At 37.9% G+C, this 10547-nt stretch overlaps 1 pseudogene; it reads right to left on the bottom strand.

The window, feature by feature from the left end:
- Positions 1 to 4475: 4475 nt before the first annotated feature.
- On the bottom strand, positions 4476 to 7425 carry LOC136284462 (uncharacterized; annotated as a pseudogene).
- Positions 7426 to 10547: the final 3122 nt, after the last annotated feature.

Raw genomic sequence — 10547 nt, 5'->3', positions numbered from 1 at the left:
ACTTTTATCTTATTTATGATTTTGTTTTTGTTTCTTTTTAATGCGCAAGTGAACAAAAACTTGTCATTCCTCGTTCCAATTGATTACAATAATTGTAGGAATAGGAATCCAGCTGAAAAGTGGGTCTTTGGTTTTTATCGGGACGAAATCATTTTAAGCCCCCAGATTCTTCTTTTGTAAAGTTCGTCTGATCGGTTTCTTTGTTCAGTGTTTGGTGCAGAATGTAGCGCTTGTTAAGTGATCTCTCTTTATCCTACTTGTAAGGGTTAGTTTGTCCCGCGCTTGATTTTATCTTTGAAAATGTCAAAGATTTGAGTATTGAGCTTGACGTCATTGAGTAATTTCAATTGAGTGTTGAAAGTTTTTCGGGACTGCCTTTGTTTTGCTTTGCTTCGGTTTGTGATTGGTCTAGAAAAATCGCGCCATGCTCTTAACCGATCAGATGCCAAACGAAAGCCAACATCACTTGGTCGCCCACGTTTTCCCGCGCTTTTGGAAGTGTGCTTGTTTTAATTTTGAATCTTAATTGGCTAATGATGACGCAAACCTTTGTTTTGATTGGCGGTTGTGATTATCTTGGTCTTGGCTTTAAGACAGTCAATTGAAAACTACTCTATTACTCGATAATTATCTGAATTATCAGCAACAAGAATAACTCACACTTTTTCGTTAAAAACTCACCGCATGCTTATTAATGCTTAATCTGTTTTCGATTCACCCAAAGGGTCACTAGGTTTCAGCCAACAACCATCTTTCTTACTATAGAAACTGGTTTTTTTTTTTTATTAAGGACGCGGACGTGTTCCCCATACTTGTGGTACTACTTCTGTTCATCACAGCAATGTTTATTCCGTTGAAATATTACCTACAATTTCGTTCTTAGGATCGTGCAGTTTGCAGTGATGAGCAAATTTGATTATTTCCTATATAGTTAGCAAAAAGCCATTTTAGTCATTGACAAATGGTATTGAATAATGTATTCTAGAAATTGAAAGAAAAAGAAACACTGGAGAAATATTTTGGTGAATGTAAGAATATTAGATAAGTTATGAAACAATGAAGTAATAAAAAAGAAAAACGGTTTTTTTTAAAGAGTGGGACTGTTCTTCAGTATCTCGTACCATTGAAAGGGGTGACGAACAAGTGTAATCGTCAGAAAATAGAATCAAATAATAACTCTTCAAACAACGACCCCTATGAGTGACATAGATCTAATTTCTCCTTTCAGTGTTAACCCTGAATCACACATCAGGGTCACGAGAATAAAGAAAATCATCAGTAACCAGAGAAGCTCTTGATTGTTCAACAATTTCTCCTTTTCAGTACTTTAGGAAATGTGTAGATGACAGTATGGAGAATATGTATAGTGATGTTAGGTGTAATGGGTTAGTCTCATCTGCGATGAACTTTGAGTCATCATTTCCGGCGGAATAAGATTTTTGAAGTGGAAGTGCAACTAGCTTCAAATATAAAAATCCTAGTTATCCAAATCTAACAAACACGATTGAAATTTTCATTGGCATGAAACCAACCAGAGTCAATCATTTTGGTTAGTCCCTAAGTAACACTTATTAGGATTATTGAAAGAAAAATCCAGCAAGGTGCTAGTCCGTACCACATGATAGGTAACCTTCCCTTGTATTGAATATTCTTACTATCGCGGTATTTCTAAAGTGTTTTCGCCTGAAATTCTTGGTGCACAGGGCAATCGCAACTGGCTTCTGAATATAAGACTTTCATGGGTCGAATGATACGCTGTCATCAGTAAAGGAATAGTCGTTATTTCTCACGGGGAGCGGGAGATGGGAAAGAGAATTTTAAAGGAATCACGTGATTTTCAGGGGGAATGAATTCGATGGGGGTTTCGCTGTCGCTAACAGTGAACTAAGGGGGGGGGGGACAAGAGATAATTGACTAACAGTAGGGAGGATCATTATACAACTACAGAGCTTTAGGGAAGGATCAAGTAAACTTTATGTGACACGTGATAAGAGTTAGACAAAGGATGATTAGGGTTTGAAAGTGAGCGACTTTTAGCTTAGTTTTAGTAACCGCTAACTTTATTTGTTTTAACTATTAAAGCGTTCAAACCCGAACGATGACAAGCCAATCTTGCACCTCTCTCTAGAAGCTCTATAAGGGCCAATCATTTCAGGATATGCGCGAAATATTGATTTTTGTCCAATCAGTTCTCTGAACACAGATCAGTGAAACTGCTTCCTCGACTACGTAATTAGTTGGGACACCTCTCCAGAACAAAATCTATGGTGTTCTTTCAGCACTCTCCCCCTCCCCTAATGTTGTTAGTCGACAATGTTATTATGCCATCTTGCAAAACATCATTGAGAGGGCAGGAGAGGTAAGGGGAGGGCCGAATGAAATATCTAAGAGTGTAATTTTCTTCATTTTGTACCATCTAACGAAAGTGACGAACTAACACCGTATAATGAGTACAACATCTGTAAAATTATATTTCACTGTTGCCAAGGAGAGACAATTAAAAACAGCTGTAGATATTTCCAGAAATCCTCATACACGATACTCCAAATTCTCAAATTATTCTATATAGGTCGTAAAATTAAAAAGAAAGAGGCAACAACAAATTATGTACGCGCATGTAAATAACTAAATTTATTGTTTTTTTAGAGGGCACGGTAACGAATCTTGCAATCTGATTGGTTCTTTACCCGGTCAGTATTTTCCTATCTCTGCCCACGGGCCACGGTAACGCTTTCGTGAGTCGCCGAGTACATCCCAACTTTCGTTGTCATTTTTCATAAATATACCTCGTTTTCCGGCTGGGCAGTGTTTTTAGGCAAACACGTCGGTCACTACCTCCAGCCAAAAAATAACTTATGAATCCTCTCTTTTCTCTCTATCAAATCACTTTGGTTGACAGAAAAATATTGGTTTCAGAATGAATTTGTATAAACAATAGTGTCATTACGCTGGTTGACAAGCGGCCTAAAAACCTTCTGCAATTAATTTTGATCGTTCACAAAAAGTACCCAGAAAGTTGGAACGTGAGGTATTTGGTTACAGTTAAACTGAACGATGGAACTTTCATTCATTTAATATCTGAATTTTCTCGAGCAATTTGTTCATAGTGAAAGAGCGAGCGAAGTTTTAATTTAAGTTCTACAACAAATATACGCTCCTGGTGAGTCTTTCCAATTCCGTTCAATTTGGACATTTGTACCTTAAATTGCACAACAGAAATTGAAGGAATTTTTTGAGAAAAGGCCGCATTAAATTCCCTTGTGTCTCGTTGGAGGGTGCCGTTCGAATTTAGTTTTTGTGAAGGAAAGATCAGAGTTAAACACGCCATTACAGAAAACAAACGAGCAAACTCTCACAACTTCAAAATAAAAAATTAAATTTACTCACAATTACTTTCCTCGCCGTTTACTTAATGAACAGAGGTAAATCTTCGTACATGAATGAATGGTCGATGAGAGTGAATAATACTTTCCGTTAGATCATTAACTGATTTTGAAGAAAACATTGTCGTGACAGTCCTTGCCAAACTAGTTCTGTTGGTTTTCAAATGTTCCTTCGCTTTTTTTTTCTTGCGCGCTCTCTAATTGACAGGTGTCAGATTGTGACAGATACTTGTAAAAATAATGTTTCAAAGTTTGTTTGGAAGCCTTTTAAATCACCTTTATCGTTACGGAAATGAAAATGTTTCGATGAGGCATCTCTCTTAAATTTGCATCACCTCTATTTTAACTACCATTTACCCACTCCAAAATTGTTCAGTTTATGGAAGATCTTGCCGTATTTACGTCCATAAATCATTCGGGTTCTTTCGGAAAGAATTTCGTCAAGTTTAAAAACAATAAATATGTTATTTACCGGCTAAGGGTCGGTCCGTATGGTGAAAAACTGTGACCGAGGTCTTGAAAATGCTGCCCTCGGCCTACGGCCTCGGGCAGTATTTTCAAGACCTCGGTCACAGTTTTTCACCATACGGACCTCCCAGCCGGCAAATAACATATATATATTCCTCATTACCAATAGTTCTGTATTGTTTTTTGTTGACTCCGATTTCGCATAAACTAACACGTCTTATTCTTTTGAACTATTTTTTTCCCAGTAAGTTAAATGCCTTAATCTAGAAATCTACATGTTGTTTGTTTAATGTAGATAGTACTAAAGAACCTAAAACAATCGCAAGTATTGGAAGCGTTTCTTTCAACATTCAACATACCGCAGTTAAATACGTTAATTAAGTTGAATTACAGACTTTGAGAGCATCATGATCATCTTTAGCCACTAGTTAGGTTTTCGAGTAATTATAGGCATATATATATAGAACATGTAGTGGTACATACTCACTATTGCTAAAACTAGGTGTTTCTTTAATAAGACTACTGTTCAACCGTTTGGCCGAATCTACCTTGCGTCTAATTGATAAAATAGAAACACGGGCTTTGACAGAACCCTTCCCGCAAAATGGTTTTTATGGCGAGGTTTTAGCTTTGTTTTTCTACTGAGGAAGCCTCAGGGTTGAGCTTCTTGAAAACGGTGTAAGCCCACCCTCCCCAATACACAACGAATTTAGGCAATTTTTTAAACATCTCTTCCACCTCCATTGCGAAATCCTCAAATTCTTTTTTCTTTCCATGCTCTCCTTCCCACAATTTCAAAGCTTTACTGTCTACAAACACACCAAGCGACATTTCAGAATCTGAGTAAATGATACTTTCAATTTTCTTTCCCAATTCTTTAATTTTGGTGTCTTCAAGCAACTGGTTCCTGACCAGTTTCTTGACATCTGTTTTCTCAACATCTGTAGAAGGCTTAAATTTTTCGAAAGAGTAAAACATGCTGTCTATTGCCTCATTCAACAACTTATCTTGGCCTTGCTGAAAGCCTCATTACATTCACGACGGTGCGTCTCGCCACTTGGGAGAGACACCTTAAATCGCTCGATGTTATTTTCCAGATTATGAGTAATTCTATTCCAAGAGCGATGCTCTCCGCCACGAAAAGTTGGTAAACCACTTACAACATGTAAATTGTACTTCTTCTTAGTCTTGAGCGTTTGATAATAGTAACCTTTGAAAATTTTTACCTTGTTTACCTCAACAAACTTTTCTATTATGTTCAGGTATATATTTATCACACCTTTGATGACGACATAATCAACGTCTTCTTCTTTCGGTTTTTCTTTTGGTTCACCTTTATAGCCATATTTAAGACATATCTCACCTGTGGATCGACCGGAATTTTGCGACCAAACTCATTCTCTATACTTTCCCAGAATTCTGCCTCCTCCGTCTTTAGGGATGCCATACGAAGGTAAGGTTTGAGAAGAGCTTTGAGAGATCAATCTGTATAGGCAGAAAATCTAAGTGAATACGCGGCAAATTGTCAGCTTCCAGTTTGTTAGAAGGGGATCCTCTGAAATTGGCCGTATTTATTTATATTTTTTAGAGATTAACTAAAATGCGCTCTGGTAGTTTGTGTGATCTAAAATATCGAATGTACTTGGGCCATTCCAGCAGTAGAACTACAGCTGATCATCGCATCAACTAAACATAAACTTTATATATTTCCATGCCTCAATATGCCTCATTACCATTCCGATGGAAAACAGTGGATTCTATTCGTGTCCATCGAAATCCATCGGACTCTAATGAAACATTTTCGTGGCAAGAATTGACAAAAGAGGTTGATTAGGAAAGCTTCCGATCGAGTAAACGAAAAAAGCAGTGTTCCAAACATTTTTCAAGTTCACGTCAAGTTGGGTTAAAAATCATCATGATAATTATGAAAATACTAATTAAAATAACAGCTTTAGACTTATTCAATATTCGTTCCATCGTCAATGCCATCGTTTCCTAACATTTTATATCCCATTTATTTAGCACATTTTTGTAAGAGATTTGTAGCATTTGGCAAAGAAAATTTAACCAGAGCCTTCCTTGATAACGCGCCTCATTTGGGAAATAACATCCTAAACACTCGAATACAATAAAAAGCACTCGGCTTCTTTCATTAGTTTCTTCGTGTTTAGAAACTGATGAAACAATCATTCTCGGTTATGAAATATTATATGATAGGCACCGCCCCAGAGTATGCACCGCATTTGAGAAAAAAAATCCAATAGGCGCCGCCCTCACAAAGGCGCCGCATTTGACAACAAAATGTAATGGCCTGGCACCACCCTCGAAAACACACAACAGGCCCGATACATGTGGCTCCAGAAGGATAGTTCTTAATACGCAGCTAGAAATCTTGAAGGAACTTGATGCAAATGCTTTCGCAAGAACAAACTCAGACGCAGAAGTGGGTTGCCTTCCAACGCTGAGACTTGCGGCCTCACATCAAGCAAGGTCAGCGAGATAGAAGCTGAGCAGAAACACCGACTTGCAAAACAATATTGCCAGGAGAGACGAATGGTGTGAGTAACTGAAAGAATTTCTCACATAGAGTAAATAGAACATTCAATAAAAAAGGAAAAACTTAACATTTCTTTGTTCGCTCGCATAACGACGCCTTTAAGGCGCAAAATCTTCTTTAACATGTGTCTATGCGCTTACTCAAGTATGTTTTAAGAAGGTACAGATTTGACACGGTTGTCGGCCGACAAAAACTGTAAACGGCACTAAGAAGAATTTTCAACGGATTTTACCCTTTTTATAATTAACTTTGTGGACATGCTATACGACGAAAAGATATGAATAAAAATACCTTTGCCTTCATTAAAGAAGTAGAGTTTGAAAACAAAACACAACAAAAATATAAATTACAATTTTTTCCATTTATTGGAAAAAAAGGTTGATATTTCATAACGGTACAAATGTAGTGACCCAGTTGAGTCATTACCAAGCGGTATGGTTTGTTAATGGGTGGAAACGATATTTGGAAGCAAAAAACTTACCACAACTTACTTTGGACTAGGCTGATGAGAGCGCTTTATTAATTGAAAAAGCCCCTTTTCCCCACTTAACTACGAGTGGTGTTTTATCTGTAGTTTGCTCGCACGCTATATTTTCAAGCATTTCCTGGACGGCATTTTTGCAATCATTGAATTTGGATTCTTCCCTGTTGCTGTTTTCTTTCTTCCACAATTTTAAGGCCGTATAGTCTACGTAACACATATTTCGTCGGCGATGGAAAAAATTTCTCAGCAATTATATCCCTCAATTTCAGCAAATGATTTTCGAAGTATGAAACAAGGCTGTTCACCTCCTTTTCTGTGAGTACGTCATATATCTCAAACATCAGTGCATTCACACAATATATTAGTATAAATTTGGCAATACCAAAATCCTCATCGTTCTTGCTATCATACTCCCGACCATTTGCGAACACCGTCGTTCCTTCTATGAAGTCCTTTGATTCCTGAAGTAAAGGATTCTTCACAAAGAGAAAATCCAAAGCTTCCTCTTCTCCGTTGTTTACGATCTCTTTCATCTTCTTAAGATCATCGTAACTTTCTCCTTCGAAAATGAAATTGTACTCGTAGTAGCAGACGAACTGTCTTATTATGTCTTCGTATATATTTATAACACCTTTGTTAATAATATGATGGCCTTGTTTGGGATGTGGTCAGGATTTTGACAGATCATTTATTTTTTACCTGGCTTTCTTCTCTGCCTCTAGGAGCACTCTTGTGAAAAAAGAGCCGTGATCTCCTGCGGTTTGCTCCATTATCGCATTGGCTTTAGCGGTTGTTACTAGTGCTCATCAACTTCTCATTTAATTCCCTCGCTGCCTCTTTTTCCGCGCCTTTCCAATCGTCACCTAAATGATGAAACCAACTTACGCTTGAAAACCACTTCAACAGGCTACACGAAAACTACCGCTTAGAGGGAGGGGCTGAGGGGTGTAGCCCAATCCCCTTGCCTTTTTAATTAATACAACCAAAAGACTGTACTGCGTTATGTCTTAGCGATTTGAAGTTAATTTTGTGGTATATCGAGGCCATTTCACGATGTCATTTTCACAATAAACCTTACGCCAGGTGAGAGGTTGATCGGTAGATTTTATTACATATTTCATGGTTTATTACACAAAAATCGTACAAAAAAGTACGCTTCCCTAGAAAAAAACACCACCTTTATTAATGAATATGGGATAAAGCCAAAAAACAGAATCGATTGAGACACCACAACATGTCAAATAAATTCAACTATATCCTTTACCTAATCAAAGAATACCTATGACCAACTCGTGCATAAAGTACTCAATTCACATATGAAACATGGTTGTGAACGTGTAATCATTGGTTTCGCAGCAATGCAAGGTTACTCTTATTTCAAAAGCCAAAGGTATGTTCTTGACGGTAGTCTCCTGAGACTCTACAGGATGCTTCTGTGTTTCTAATGGCGGTCAGCATTTCGAGTTTTTCAGAGTGTTGACATAACTTGACATGACTGAAAGATGGTGCCTGTCCTTCATTGCTTTCATGGTCAATCGAGGCTATTTATTAAAAGAATTATGTTTTGTTTTTGGCACGGTAATGTTACGCATGGCTGTCACAGTTCAGGGAAATTCAGGGAAATTCAGGGGAAAATGAATTCCCGCAAGGCCTGGAAAAAGTCTGGGAATTTTACTCTCAGTCAGAGAAAATTTATATCTTTGAAAGAAATCAGGGAAAGTCAGTGGCGGATCTAGGGAAGGGGCCTGGGAGGGAAAGTCAGGGAATATCACAAGCCTTTATCTGTGAGAACTATAATGGTAGGGGGTGTTCTGGTATCAAATCGTATACTGCTGCTCCATTTCTTTCCGTGTATCTCCTTGAACATGTTAAGAAGCCCATCGTAAACTGAGCGTTAGACATGAGATTAATGATTCTCCCCGGGATCGTTTAACAGTTCCTCACCGACACATAATAGTTTTGATTGTATCTATTGTCACGATTTCTTAATTTTTAGAAAATTTGCAACTGCCGGTCGTTTTAAGTGTCAGCATCCATGGCTCCATATTCTGAAAAGCGTAAACCAAGCGCTTGACAGGAGATTTACAAATCCATCCAAGATTACTTCCCAGTTTCACATCGACATATGATAGTTTTGATTGTACAAGATCTCTCAATTTGTCAAATTTTCAAAAAAATATCTAACTGCTGGTCATTTAGTTGTTTAAAACTTTGGCATACCCCCGGTCATCTTACCATAGCTTACAATTAACTCCAAACAAAAAAACTTCACAGTTTTCGCCAAAATACAGCTTCAAAGCAACCTTACTATCACAAAATCACCATAAAAGTTGTTTGAGTGATACATTTGCTTCCTTTTATCTCCGTTTCCTTTTATCTCCGTTTGCTCTCTTAACTGCTTCCATTAGTTGTTTAAGCGTACTGTTTCGCTTGCAAGCCTAGAAGAACTAGCCTCTAAAAAACAACAATAATATTTGAGGTTGTGTTTTATGCTAACAGACAAATCCAGTGCCATGCAGCAAACCAGCGATGAAAATATTATGCTTTCTCTGGGGGAATTTACTCTTCCTTTTTATTTTTGATTTGTGTCATTTCACTAAGAAGTTTGGTGAAATTAGTTAGCTGTAATCAAGTCTGAACTCAAAAGTTTATCCCAAATGCACCGTCTTTCGGGTTACAAGGGAAACATTCCATTTCATTTGCACTGCTGTTTCCCTTCTTATCCAGCGACGAGATATTACACCGGTCACAACTAGAACAGCGATAGGCTTCTGGAGGTTAGCTACGGGGACAGTTATCGCTGAACGCGACGAAGGAATTCGCTAGTACTCACACTCAAACTCAATTGCTTTTCATTCGGTGGTAACTACTACAAACAAACTAAAATGGGACCCAGCTACGCCAATCTTTTCGTAAGTTTTATCGAACATCAATTTTTTAGTCAATACCACAGCCCAAAACCTGAACTATACGGCCGTTACATTGACGATTGCATCGGCGCTACCACTCAATTTATAACCGCTGTCAATTCCTTTCATGCGGCTCTTAAATGTACCTAGGAAATTTCTGACACTTCTTTGCTTTTCTAGGCATCCAAATTTCAATTGATGGCAACAGTGTATGCACCAGTGTTTTCTACAAACCAACATATTCACATAGTTACTTGTTGTAATTATCTTCACATCCATCACAAGTCAAGAATTCTATACCTTTTTCACAGTTTCTCAAACTTCGTCGTTTATGCAATGACGAATTTGATTTTTCCGAAAAATCAGAGGCAATGTGCCAGTTTTTCGATAAACGTGGCTATCCTGTTTCTGTCGTTCAAGCGCGGGCCACCACCGTGCCCAACAAATTGATCGAAAGTCAGCACTAAAAACGGCTGAAAAGGAAAACACTGACCGCATTCCATTTACTCTTACATTTCACCCTCACAACCACGCAGTTAAATCTATCATTCTTAAAAAATTTACATTACTCCAAAACGATTCAGAGACTGGCACTATCTTCTCGCAACCCCCACTTATTTCATTCAAACGTGTCAAAAACATAGGCAACTTTTTGGTCAGTAGTTCAATTCAAACCAATGACCAATCTGGAACTTTCAAATACGCTCGCTCACGATGCAAAACTTGTCCTTTCATTCATAACGTAG

This window comes from Pocillopora verrucosa, chromosome 11, assembly GCF_036669915.1.
Source record: "Pocillopora verrucosa isolate sample1 chromosome 11, ASM3666991v2, whole genome shotgun sequence".
In the NCBI taxonomy this organism is placed as follows: domain Eukaryota; kingdom Metazoa; phylum Cnidaria; class Anthozoa; order Scleractinia; family Pocilloporidae; genus Pocillopora; species Pocillopora verrucosa.
The sequence above is the reverse complement of the archived record's forward strand: the minus strand, read 5'-3'. Positions and strand labels throughout refer to the sequence as shown.